This window comes from Cryptomeria japonica, chromosome 9 (assembly GCF_030272615.1).
Source record: "Cryptomeria japonica chromosome 9, Sugi_1.0, whole genome shotgun sequence".
In the NCBI taxonomy this organism is placed as follows: domain Eukaryota; kingdom Viridiplantae; phylum Streptophyta; class Pinopsida; order Cupressales; family Cupressaceae; genus Cryptomeria; species Cryptomeria japonica.
This window is the reverse complement of record NC_081413.1, coordinates 48,167,246-48,182,410: the sequence shown is the minus strand read 5'-3', so window position 1 is coordinate 48,182,410 and position 15,165 is coordinate 48,167,246.

The following is a 15,165-nucleotide window of genomic DNA, read 5'->3' as shown; positions in this document are numbered from 1 at the left end:
TGTTGATGACTACTCTAGGAAAACTTGGATCTACTTTATGAAATGTAAAGAATCAGAAGAGATCCTTAATAGGTTTAAAGAATTCAAATCACTAACAGAGAACTACTCCGGAAATAAAATTAAAACCCTAAGAACTGATAATGGGGGGGAATACATATCAAAATTATTTAAAGAGTTTTGTAAAACTTCAGGGATTAAGATGGTGTTAACAATACCTTATAACCCTCAACAAAATGGGATAGCTGAGAGGAAAAATAGGACAATCGTTGAAGCTGCCAAAGCTATGATTCTTGATCAGAATCTAAATTTCAATCTTTGGGCATAAGCAACTAGCACTGTTGTATATATTCAAAATAGATGTCCTCACTCCCATCTTGAAGATAAGACCCTAGAGGAAGTCTTTACTAAATCAAAACCTGATATTAGCCACCTTAGGATATTTGGATGCCCTGTCTATATTCATGTACCTAAGGAGAAAATATTAAAATTAGAGCCTTCTGTAAAAAGGGGAATCCTTGTAGGATATAGTGAAACCTCCAAAGTCTACATGATCTATATACCTGGTCAAAAGAATATTGAACTAAGTAGGGATGTGATCTTTGAAGAAGACTTAGCCTTCAAAAGAGCCGAAAGCTCTCTAGACCCTGAATTCTATATCCCTACCCCTAGCATAGATAAAGATCCTACTCTTGAGCTTCAGAGGGAGAGTCCTAAGGAACTATAAGTGAAACTCAAAGTCCATCTAGAGAAAACCTCAAGAAAAGATCACTATGGGCCACCAAGACTATAGAAGAAGCTCAGAAGTTTGTTGCTCCTTCAGGGACCTTCAGGGAAAGCAAAAGGCCTAATAAATTCACTAGCTATGTTGCCCTTATGAATGATCTCTCTAAAGCCGAACCAATGTATCAGATGCACTTGAACATCAAGTATGGAAGGATGCCATGTCTGAAGAGTATCAGTCCATTATAAAAAATGATGTTTGGGAGATTGTTCCTAGGCCAATTAAGAAATCTGTTGTTTTATCTAAATGACTCTTTAAGATCAAACATGCTGCAGACGACATTATTGAAAAACACAATGCTAGATTTGTAGCTAGAGGGTTCTCACAAAGGGAAATAATAAATTATGAAGAAACTTTTGCACCTGTTGCTAGGTATACATCAGTAAGAGCTGTATTAGCCATTGCAACAACAAAGGGGTGGAAGGTACACCAGATGGATGTTAAGACAACATTTCTGAATGGTGAGATCTCAGAAGAAGTCTACCTAGAGCAACTTGAAGGGTTTGAAATTCATGATGCAGAGTCTCATGTGTGTAGACTCAAGAAAGCTCTATATGGGCTTAAACAGGCTCCCAGGGCCTGGTATGAAAGAATCGACACCTATCTCTTAGGACTAGGCTTCTTTAAGAATGATGCAGATCCTAATCTCTACTACAAAAGAAAAAAAGATGATATGCTAATATTGATTTTATATGTTGATGACTTATTAATCATAGGAAATGATCACCTTATAGATCAATGCAAGAAAGATCTATCCAAAGAATTTGATATGAAGGATTTGAGACTCCTTCATTACTTCCTAGGATTGGAAGTATGGCAAAATTCTGACAACATTATACTAAACCATGGAAAGTATACCTTGAATATTTTGAAGAGATTCAAAAATCTAAACTGTAGGCCCATGACCTCTCCTATGGAAGCCAACTTACACAAACTTAAAGAAGCAACAACAAAGTCACAACCCACTGACCCTACTCAATACAGATAGATAATTGAGTCCCTGATGTACCTATTGAATACAAGGCCAGATATCTGTTATGCAGTTAATACTTTAAGTCAGTTTATGTGTGAGCCTAAGGAGATACACCTGGTTGCAATAAAACACATCATGAGATACCTACAAGGTACCCTAAACCTTGGTCTCAAATATGAGAAAGTTGATATAGACCTACATGGATTTACAGACTCAGATTGAGCTGGAAGTGTAACTGAGAGAAAAAACACTTTAAGGTGTTGCTTCAGTCTAGGTTCAACTATGATATCTTGGATTGACAAGAAGCAGTCCTTTGTAGCTTAAAGCTCCACCGAGGCAGAATACATTGCAGCTTCTATGGATGCCCGAGAGGCAGTATGGCTTAGGAAGTTGCTTGTGGGGTTGTTTGGAGAACCTATGAAACCCACTGTTATACATTGTGACAATCAGAGTTGCATAAAACTTTCAGTAAATCCAGTGTTCCATGACAGATCCAAACATATTGAGATTCCATACCACTATGTGTGAGGTATGGTAGACACAAATGCGATTCAATTAGAATATCTTTGTACAGGACATCAAACGGCATATATTCTGACCAAACCTCTTTCCAGAGTGAAGGTTGATCACTTCAGAAAAGGTTTAGGTATGATAGAAAGGTAATTTTCTTTGTAATCTATATTTACATATCAATAAGATGTTTAATGTGTATATTGAATCGAGAAAAGGCTAAGGAAAGGAACTTTAGAACCTCGGGGTTCTTGAGTTCCGGGGAACTGAGAAAAGGCTAAGGAAGGAACTTCGGGGTTTCAGAGTTGCGGGGAACTTCCTCTAGATAAGACAACACTTCACACTTCATAATTCCACTGCTTTTCTCTTTGATCAATTGAGGCAGTGCTGGTCCATGGAACATATCTCTGATCGGTTCTCACTGATGGACCAAGGGTGTCATAAAATGACAGGAGTTTCCTTCTTGTGCCAATTGTCACAATTTCCTTTCACCTCAAAGCTTGATGCACCCAACTTGCTATTGAGCCCCGCAATTAAACTTTGCACTTTGGAAACTTAATATATTTCATCAAATAAATAAAATCAGCACACAAGACTATTAAATTAATTAAATAATTTGCTTGGGACTCCTAAGGTTCAGGTACCTTAATCCTAACAAAATGATGGATTTGCTTTTTGTGGAAGTGGCCAACACATCAAAATTGCATCTACAATTATGTTCGGCTTCAATAATATGCACCAAAGCCTTCAAGGATGTCCCAATCACCCCTTACACCTTTATACTCTTTGCCAATTATTATTCACTTAGTTTCATTCAATTATGTGGCAATTAAGTTTTTCTAATTCAAGTCTTGATTGTTGATCTGCATAATTACCTCAATGGTATAATGTGTTTGACTCACCTCATGGATTATACTTCCTTTGTTCCCCAAATGCTTATAGATTGACCATTGGAATTGCTTCCCCACTTCACCTCTAGAAACTAATTTTTTTCTTGGCACTTGCACTTTAGTTTCAATCAACCATATCTCATTTAAATTTTAGAAATTGCATACTCTACAACTTCTTCTATGAGGATTTGCATTTTTTTAAGGTTCTTTTCAGCATGTCTTTACCTCTTGTTTACAATTAAGTAGCCTTGTACTCATTTGTGATGTTCTTGTGTTCCCATTTTTCCACATGTTACTCCTTTTATAAGCCTTATTTACATTTCCCATGTGATGATTATCATTTCCCACCAACATTTAATATTTTTGTTTTCTCTTTTATGTGTAGTGAAGCCTTCCCATTTTTCACTCAATATCTCATAGGTCATGGATCGTAATGACATGGAATCATGACCATCTATTTTCCTTCGATCCATTTAGCCTTTCCTAGAAAATTGAGTCTCAGATAAAAAGACGTTTTGCTCTTTTCTACTAAGGTTGTATTTTGCTTATTTTTCCACCAAAATTTAATTTGAGGCCCATCAATTATCACCTATTGTGTTTCCAATCATTCTCTCACCCGAATTCCTCTTAGAAATCTACATATATTACCTCCTACTTCTCATTTCCCCATCACAAACAATCCACCCATATCTTACCCTCTTGATGCTCATTTTGCTTCTTGTAAGCCATTATTTTGTAATTTTGAAGTCCTAGAGCTTTAGAGCTTTGGGATCTTGCAAGCATTCCTTTGTAAGGGACGACTTCTTATGTATGTAGTTGTACCTACTTGTCCAACATCTAGTACATAATATTAGCTTTGGCTCATTGGCCTACACTAAATGTCAAGCCTACTTGATTAATTTTAGGCTTATGCTATATGACATGCCTTCTTGTGATTACCTGTGTGTCTTAGTTTGTCTAGTTCTTGTCATCTTATTCTATTATTGTTTGCTATCTTGACACTTTTTCGACTAGCTTAATTATGTCAGTCAAATGTATCCATTTTGCTATTGAGTGATTCCACTTCGCCTTAGCTGAATCTTCTCTATCAATAGGTGAATTCACCTATGTTCAGACCCTTTGATTGGTCATCTGTCTTCCTTGTTGGGCAAATTCGCTCTGTTGTTGAGTGAATCATTCTTTGTATAAATCTTTTGTCTAGCCCCTCTGTTTACTGTCAAGCGAATCCACTGTTAGAGATTGGTTGACATTGGTTGATGTGTTGTCATTGATGTCAACATATGGGAAGATTAACATATGGGGAGAATTGTTGGATAGAGGAATATGTTGAATATGTTCTCTCTATTTTTCAGTGTTGCAGTAAGATCAAATAAGTTGGTTTAGCTTGTGTGTTGCAGATGAGCTGATGCAAATTAATGGGTTTTGAGATACTTATCTCTAATTGATTTAGTAGAAGTTTCAGAGGTTTGCATGAATAATTGATTGAGTTTTGTGATCCGGTATACCAATCGCATGCCGCTTGGTTTTTTAGTTATTCAGTGTTGACAAGTTTTGGTAAATCCGTGTGTATTTCTTCGGAATTGTAATATCTTTAGTTGCGGATGTGTGGGATGTATTCTGGATGTTGATGTGTGTCCTCAATTCAATTGGTTCATGATTTGGAAATCCACAAGCAAATCTCTCAAGTTGACAGTTAGTTATGTTGGTGTTCTTGAGTTTCGGTAGAGAGATGATGATGATTCTAGTAATCTGAGCTGCTGTGCAATTCACTTTGCTTGTGAATGTTTCTAGATCGTGTTCTATGCGTATTGGCGGTCCGCATTGATTATTGTGTGTGTTATTGAAGATTTTCCTTGTCCAGTGATGTTCTTCGTGTTATGTGACATTCATGATGTGGTAGCGTGTTGTGGATGATCGAGGCATAATTCTTGGAGGTGTTTCATATTTGCGGTGGTTGTTTAGATCCATACTATGTCTTAGCCGACATTGTTTTGGTCCACATGCATTGTTACAGCATGTGTAATTATATTTTTGTAATATGTAGTGTGTGTTGAGCCGACCTTTATTTCATGGGTTGATGACTTGTATAAATGAATGTAATAATCATTGGGAGGTATCATGCTATGTGCAAATATTGTATTTGTAGTCACATAAATATGTCCAATTAATATTTACTATTTATTTGATTAATAAACCATCAATCACCAGTTAATTAAATTAATATTTAATTAATTCATCCTCAAACCCTTCTATTAATTAAATAAATTATTCAATTTATTTAAATTAATTCATTAAACCAAATTCACAATCAATTAAATGAATAAATCATATTTATTTAATTCAACCCCCCTTTCCTCTTTTAAAATAAATAAATAAAACATTTATTTAAATCCCTAAACTACCCCCCCACTTGCATTCTCTTACAAATGCAAGTTGCAACCACAATTGAAATAAATTAATTTTATTTTAATTAAATTCCTATTTTCCTTCACCTACCAAATCCACTTGCAATCTTAAATCCCATTCTAGACTCTTCTAATCACTTTCTAAGTTCTTCTAATCCATTTCTAATTAGCCTAATCTTATCCCCTAATTATTGTCACATTCCTAAGCAACTTGAAGTCATTTCTCAAAGCCTCAAAGTCTTTGAAAAGCATTTAATGTTTTATGTGTTCAACAAGCTAACCCCTAAAGTCCTCCAAACCACTAATGGCTCTTACATGAGCATTTATGGCTCTTACATAACCATTTATGGTTAACTCAACCCACCCACATGGTTAGAGACTTTCCCTCTAACTCAACCTGCATTTGATTCGTGGGTTTCTTCAAACATTTATTGCTTTGACCATGGTTATCCTCACTAACTCTTGCACAAGAGTTTATCCATTGGATAAAGACATTATTTATTGGATAATAGCTTTATTCATTCAACTCAACATTAAACTTACCTCCCAAGTTAACCTTCAAGTCATGTCAAACATTTAATGCTTCTCCCCTCTCCTCTCAACCCATCTTATGATGACATTTGTCATCTTGGGATTGGGTTGAAAGCCCTCACATAGATCATAAACCCATCAATCCAGACCCTTATTGAGATTATTCAATCTCAACCATCTATTTATCTATTTTTCCTATAAATAGAGCCCATTCCTTCATAATTCAAATCTTGAAATTTTGTATGCATCTAAGTTATAGTGAATTTTAGAGAGCATTTTAGAGTAAAATCATAATCCACATTGTCTTTTGGTTAAAATCAATAATAGCTTAATTAACTCATTTTCTTTCATTACTAGCTAGCTTGCATTTGCATATTTTCATAATCATCTTCAATCTTGAATCTCCATAAGACTTCCATAGTAGTGCAAAGCTGAGAGCTACACTCATGTGGAACTTGGGAGGAGAGGAACAAAGGAGGAGCAACTATAAGCATGTTGGAGGGCATTTGGGGATGTTTTATTGCATTCCTTCGTTTTGTTATGCTTCCTATTAGATGTTTGATATCTCTCTTGATATGCTTGATTAGGATAGTGATTTCTTTTTGTCTTTCGTTTATGATTTAAGACTAACATCATTAACGTTTGATATTGTATGTTTTGTGTCCCCTAACATATCCTTTTTGCAGAGCATCATTTGGTGAACCCGACGTGAATCGAACACGCAACCTTTTGATCGAATTTGATAAACTACTAACATTTTTTCACTGTTTTAATTGACACACATGTCGCTCATTAGCGCTATTGAACACACTCTAGTGTCTTCGAAAGTTGGTGATTTAATGCTATTGTTCACCAGAATAACGCTATTGTCTTCCAATTAGCGCTATTTTCTTTATTATAGCGTCATTGATCATTAAATAACACTATTGTACCTAGTTTTAATGCTTTTGTGCTCTTTGTTTGATAGAATTTTATTTCGTTCAACAATCTTTTAGCGCCTTTGTCTAGAGTTTAGCGTAGTTGTCTTCATTTTAACACTTCTGTCATTAATATAGTGCTTTCATGTTAAATAACGCTTATGTTTTCACACAGAGTAGCGCTATTGTAACTGAAAAATCAAAAACATTTAGGCTTGTAGAAGCCCACCAAAAATTCTTTTTTCACTGACTGGTTGCTTTTTGTGCAGGTTTTTGACTAACCCCATTGCAGGATTTTTAAGAGTTAGATTAGGAAGTAAAATTATTTTTTACTAACTTTTTCTTTAAAGTTGGAATAAAATGAATTCACTTTCTCTTTTGGCTTAAAATAATTAACTTCACATTTCTTTTTGGGTCCTAAAAATGAATCACATCTCTTAAATTTGGGTTTAAAAAAAAAGAACCTCACTTGTCAAGGTAAAAAGAACCACAAACTCAAACCCAACAAATTTGTTTTTCTTGCAAGTTAGGAATCATTTCATTTTGGGTTTAAAACAAGACAAAACAAACTTTTATTTCTTGCATCAAGCTAAAAATCACAATCAATTGTCATTTTGCAAGTTAAAAAGAACCCCCAATTTGTCAAAGTTTTGTTTTCAAAATCGCTTTACTTCAAGTAAATGTGCTTCAAATTCATTTGACTAGGAGTTCAATTTCCTAGATTACACAATATTTTGCCTTGAAGTTAAAAAGAACACCTAATTGTTGGAGCAACATCTCCAGATAGCTTTTAGATCACATTGCTATAAATTGGTTAGAAAAAACAAGTGTTTTAAGTGTTTGGCACACTTGTGCAAAGTTTTGTAGAATGGTCCTACTTCTAACACACTATCCTCTTCTTTGGCTCTCATGGTCCTAGGTGCAAGAGAAAAGTGTTAGTAACACTCAAAGTTTTTATCTTTTTAAGAGAGGCCTGCCAAAAGACACATCACTCTTAGGAACGACTTCACGCGGTAAATCCATTGAGCCGCTATAGAAATCAGGTGTGAGTGAAAGCTGTAGCCTTGGGTATAGCTGTTTCTACATTATAACTTGCCGAAAGGACATATGGGCCCACCACAAGTTACAAGACTCTTAAGTGAGTCATTGCAAAATGAACTTATGTCCAAAAACATCGAACATTACTAGACACCTTTTTATATAGAAGCCCACCTGTTCTATTGATTGAGAATATTTGTGAGAAGTTCAATGCAAGAGCATAGATGGTTTTGCTCCCAAGATACTCACCATACAAATTTCCTTGAGTAGAAAAAAGGCTTTTTGAAAGACTACTTGTAGCTTGAGAAAAGTGGTGACTCCCCCATCATAGGGATCATCTATTTGTTATGCTCGCACAATACTTAGTATATCACATCCTTACCTGCTACAACGAGATTCATAAAGTATTGAGTACCAAAGTTGAAGAAATATCAAGATGCGGGCTGAAATTATCGCAACTGGCCATTTGACCTTAGGGATAAAGTGTGTTTGAAGTGTCTTCGTTTTGTGTCAGACCAGTGATAATTTGAGCCGATTTCAGGGTTTTGGAAAAACATACAAAAACATTTAAAAAGTGGTCAAAAAAAAAAAAGGTTCAAAGATTGGGTTGATTTAGATCCACACCTATTTGTGCCTTTTCCTTTTGAGGCAAAAGTTATTGTGTTTGTGTGCTTGCTCTGTTTTCTTGTCAAAAAAATTCAAAACCAATTCAAACCAAGTATTCATCCAACACAATTTTCCATCAAACATTTGACCAACAAACAAACATCAAACAAAGTGCAAACAAGATATCAAATTATATGACCATCCTTCAAATCTTGAGAAAAATGAATCTTCATCAACATGTCAATTTGAAGAAAAGACCATTAAGTACAAAGGCTTTTATCAAAAGAAGGAAATTTTTCTATCTCAATAGACAAATTTTTATCTCACAGAGAGCCTTTTTGCGTCATATGCGTCTATATCTTCAAGGAAAATCCAATGAGTTTGATAAAGAGCCTTTGAACAATAGAGCTTTTACTCAGTATAGAGCTTTGAATTATCACAAAAACAAAGGAGGCAAAATCAACCCTGCTTTCTTTCCAAACATCTGCATTACATATAACATAGCTCGAGAAGAGCCACCAACCCTTCAACGAGAAGAGGAAGAAGTCCCCTTTGTGATACAAAGTTTTTATTGAGGTCCATATTCTGTCCACTCTCACATTCATACATCATCAATCCATTCAACTCTCGAAACATAAAAGGTCTTGTCCTAAGTTCTTTTTAGATATTGCTTGAATCAAAACAACACATCACTTTTTAGAGTGTCTCTACATCTAGGATAAGTCATCCTAAGAGGCATTTTTACGCAGGTTAAAACTAGTCTATGAGTGCATCCTCTCATTACTAGGTAGCTTGGTTTGTAACACATTTCAAACCTTGCTATACCTTATCACATCAACATTGTTGACAACACAAAAAACAATTCTCAAAGAACTTTGGTAACATCCAACCTTCAGTGTTAGAGATCCATCTTCTAAACACTTCACAAAATACTTATCTCATTTCATCATGAACTCATAATCACTTTCACCAAACTTAAAAAACTTTCAAAAACAAAATGGCTCACACCAAATAAAAAACTAGTCAACTAGAGATCGAAGAAGAGGAGGACGAAAACCTCAATGACTTTCAAGAAGTCATTGGAGGAGGTCCAAATGATGAAGATCCTAGTACTCCAACTCCTGAAGCGATAGAAAGAGCACAACACAACCCCAGGTTCAATTGACTTTTCGATAAAATCCTTAAAAACAACGCAGATGCTCATTTTTTGAGACTTGCTCAAGAGGGAGCTAAACTACCCTCTGATTTTGATACCGCACAAATATGGAAAACATCAGAACACCATAGCCGTAACGAGGGTGGAAGAGGTAGAGATTACTTCTGATATGACCTTAATCAAGGAAACCCCCCACCTCCTCCTACCGAAATAGACATGTTGAGGCAACAAGTCGAGAATCTCGCTCAACAACTCCACAATGTTGTGAAGACTACCCGATTTTCACTTAATGATATTTGTCCCTATCCCTTTGATAAGAACCTACATATGCCACATTTTCTGCGAGGTTTTGAAACACCTAAGTTTGAAAAGTATCGGGGAAAAGGAGACCCTAGAGATCATGTTCAGGAATTTCACTCAGCTTGCCTAGAAGTGGCTTATGAAGACACATATCTAATGCGCCTCTTTCCCTAGAGTTTGGGGGGAACAACCACACAATGGTTTTCCCGATTAACAGGCGACATTAGAACATTTGAGGAACTAATCCAAAAGTTCATTGCGCATTATTCACACAACATAGAACACGATGTTACCATGGTAGATCTGTGCAATACCAAACAAAAGCTAGGGGAGTAATTTTTCAGCTTTCCTACAATGGTGGAGGCAACTATCTAGTAGACATTCTCTTCATTTGCTTGAACGAGAGCTAATGGAAATATTTATTTCCAACTTGAACGATGAAATGGAATTCCATCTAGACATGAAGGGCACAGAGTCGTTTGAAGACATGATCACCCATGGATTAAAATATAAATGAGCCCTTATGAAAAAGGGACTTATAAAAATATACAATGAACCAAAAGATGGTCTCACCTATGTTTTAACAGTGATAAACCCAACTTCTGGAACAAACACAAGAACATCGTTAATGACGGGGTCGTAGATGCAAGGACCGTAAAAATTGCACAACCTGTGGTTAGATTTGTAGGGCAAAATTCTCCTTGTAAAAACAACACCATTGCTCCTCCAAAAAATCAAGGTTGCAATGCATCGCAAGAGGAACCAAGACAACAACAACAAAACTATAAACCAAAACGTACATACACTCCCTTAGGGGAACCCATCAAAACGATATTGCGTCAATTGGTATCTTCAAATCTGGTGACCTTACCAAAGACATCTAACTATGAACCTTAGGTCAAACCTCCATGGTGGAGAGATAATGAACATTGTGAAGTCCACCAAGGGAAAGGGCATAAAACGAGTAATGGCCATAAACTGAAAGATCTTGTTCAAGATCTTATTGACCAAGGAAAAATTGAAATCGAAGGACACGACCCAAAAACCGCAAATGATGATCACCTAATGTTCAAGAATTCACTTCCATCACAAGATCAAAGGGGTCCTTCCACCTTAGGGCGAAACATAGACATGACTAATTATACACGAGTTTCTTATAATTATACTGTGAATCACCTCTATGATGTCGATGAACAAATTGCAACCCTCACCATCAAAGATCCAAACTCTGCCTACAATGTTGTTACACGTCGTAGCAAGATCACTATTAAAGCAGCTCCACAAGGCACAACATCCATCCCCAAGAGTATAATCTTGTGGAACAACTAGATAAGACACCCACACTTATATCCATATTAGAGATTTTGCGCTTATCCCCTTCTCATAAAACAATCTTGGATCAAGCTCTCCAAGAAGCATTTGTCCCCACCAACCTTAACACAGATCAATTTCAAGCCATGGTTGGCAATCTCAAGTCATCACCATACCTCACTTTTTTCGAAAATGATAACGCTTCATTCCAACAACCACATAATGCATCCCTTCACATTGAAGGATTCATCAACCAACACATAATCAAGTGAGTCTTGATTGACAATGGAGCCAACCTGAATATATGTACCTTACAGTTGGTCACAACTTTGGGATATGCAGTTGAATCAGTAGACCCCCGCAAAAAGATACCATTAAGGCATATGATGATGCAAAGCGTTCTTCTAAAGGAGCAGTTGTGTTACCAATCCGAGTGGGCCCAGTGGTAAAACACATCATCTATTAATTTCTGGACCTTCCTCTGCCATATAATTTGTTGTTAGGAAGACCTTGGATACACACCATGCAAGTCGTTTCGTCCACCTATCATCGGTGTATCAATTTTCCCCATAATGGTGTAGAAATCACAATCCTTTGTGATGCAAATCCATTTGCATATTGTACCAATATTAACCATCAGCCAGAGATTACCATTCCTAATAACATAGAAGCTATCCTGTCCACATCATATGTTAGTCTGACCTCTCTTTCCAGCTCAATCACCCCTATACCAAAGCAAGAGAAGCTGAAAATGAAAATGGTAGAGGAAGGTCCTGGGGAATATAATCTAAGCCAACTCTTTTGTGTTGGGCAATTACCCACTTCCCCTAGAACTCATGGCAAGTCTCAAAAGTTGCTTCAAGTACCATCGACTAAGCAAGCATGCACTTTGGCGCCTGACATCCTTGGTAAAAGTTAGGAAGAGGAAACTAGAGATGAGGACCTAGTAGAATGGATCTATAAAGACCCTATCACCACAAAAATCCCACAGGATAAGCTTCCTACTGATAAATATGGCAAAGGCCTTACCATTATACAAAAAATGGGCTATGATGGTTAGAGTAATTTGGGACATTGCAAACAAGGACGACACGAGCCTTTGCAGTCTGAGTTGAAACCCAAAGATAACACTGGATTAGGCTTTCAAAAAGAAGCTCTTCCTAAGCTCAGATTCAAAGGTAAACCCCACAAACCCATGTATCAAACAGTTACTCCAAGGAGACCCTCCTTGATTATCTCTATGACACCAACGAAGCCCACTATACCAACAAAACTGATCATCAAATCAACAACATCACTCACACCCATTGCACCATCAAGACTGATAAAACCATTAGTAGCAGCATTAGCAACACCAACAACATCAACAAACCCCATAAATCCATCAGCAACATCAGTACCATCGGCAACCTCAACAACACTGATAATTCTATCAGAAATAGCAGTAGCACCAACAACAATGATACTCCCAGTAGCATATTCAACGACACCGATAATCCTACTAGATGCACCAACAACATCAACAACTCCTATAATCCTACCGGCCGCACCAACAATCCCACCTATAAAAGTGCATACACCTGTGACAAAAACACTCTTCAATATAAAAGACACCCTAGACTGGTATAGTAATAGGATGTTAGAGAGTGATTTAGAGACTGACTCACATGAGTGGGAATTTGATACAGTGAATCTAAATACTTCAGATGAGGAAGACACATCGCCATCCCTACCTTGTAAGGATATCCCAGTTTACAGGGAGGCATGGATTAAAACCTTTTGTGCTCGTGAGCAAGAAGCACCTTCCACAGGTCCTACATCAAATCCGACACCAGAACCTAACAAGGAGAGTACCATCGATGAAATTCACTCATCTATCTTAACCCTCATTGATGCCTCCTCTGAACTTAACTTAATTAATGAAGTCATGCCCATTATCCACCTTGAACTCATTGATCGGAACCAGCCAAATCCCCCATGTCTTGATCAATTCCAAAATGACGAGGCGCTCAACGACTTTTTAGAAATACGGGATCACATACCAAGCGGGAATCACAAAGATGGATTTTCCATTGAACTTAATAGTGCAACATACTTTGGGGCAGATGCCAAACCTTTCAGCTGCAAAAATATCATAATAAAACATGGATCTTCCAATGAAAACCACAAAGTGGCACTTGTTGATCCCAAAAAAGTAAAAATAAAGAGCGTATCCAAAGGTGAAAACCTCTCTAAGGTGCCTCAGGATGAAATGTTTGACATCCTCCCCTCTAGTACAAATCAGGAGAGATCGACAATCCTAATCAAAGAAACAAAAGAATTCAATGTGGGGACCATTGAGACTCCTCACCAACTACATTTGGCATCTCTACTCACTCTAGAGGAACAACCAATTTTTTTAGAATTCTTCCAGAAGCGTCAAATCAACTTCACATGGTCTTACATAGACATGCCTGACCTAGATCCTGATTTGGTCATGCATCACCTCACCGTGGTAGAAGGAGCATCTGTATTTGCACTGACTTCAGAGATTTGAACAAAGCATGCCCTAAGGATGACTTCCCCTTACCCAACATCGACATGATTGTCGATCTCACAGCAGGTCATGCAATGCTTTCTCTTAGGGATGGCTTTTCAGGGTACAACCAGATCCATATTTGTCCAGAGGATCAACATAAAACTGCTTTCACATGCCCACGGGGAACCTACTGTTGGAATGTGATGCAATTTGGTCTGAAAAATGCAGGGGCAACCTATCAAAGAGCGATGACAAACATCTTTCATGACCTAATGCACATTATAAGGGAGGATTATGTCGATGATTTACTAACTAAATCATTAACAAGAGAAGGTCATCTAGCAATACTGGGTCAAATCTTCGACAGATTAGAGCAATATCATGTACAACTTAATCCAAAGAAATGTGTCTTTGGAGTAACCTCCACGAAGCTCCTAGGATACATTGTCTCAAGCAAGGGCATTGAAGTAGATCCGGCGAAAGTCAAAGCAATCATGGATATGCCACCTCCCAATAACATTAGTCAGTTAAGGACACTACAAGGGCGACTACAATCAATTCACAGATTCATTGCACAATTGGTTGATAAGTGTCATCTCTTAACGCATCTATTACACAAGAATATCCGTTTTCAATGGGATACAAAGTGCCAGCAAGCATTCCAAATGCTTAAAGATTACCTGATGAATACACCGTTGCTGATCCCACCAAATCCAAGTAGATCTCTATTGCTCTATATTTCAGCTACTAATATAGCATTAGGAGTACTGCTGGCACAACACAATGCAGAAGGAAAAGAGTCTGTTGTATACTATATCTCTTGCACATTGGTAGGCTATGAACTCAATTACACACCTATTGAGCGAGCTTGCCTAGCAGTTATCTTGGCAGCCACCAAACTGAGGCACTACATGTTAACACACAAGGTACAACTCATTGCTAAAATCGATCCACTCAAATACCTACTTAGAAAGACAACATTGACAGGCCGCTTGGCCAAATGGGTTATGATTATGAGTGAATTTGACATTGAGTAGGTGGACCGCAAGCCTACTAAGGGGCAAGTTATTGCAAATCAATTGGCCGATGCACCCCTCACAGGTGATCATCCTCTTGTTTCAAATTTTTCAAATGAAGAGATCTTCATGATCACAACAACATAGCCATGGAAACTTTACTTTGATGGCTCATATACTAGACATGGCTTGGGGGTAGGCATTCTTTTCATT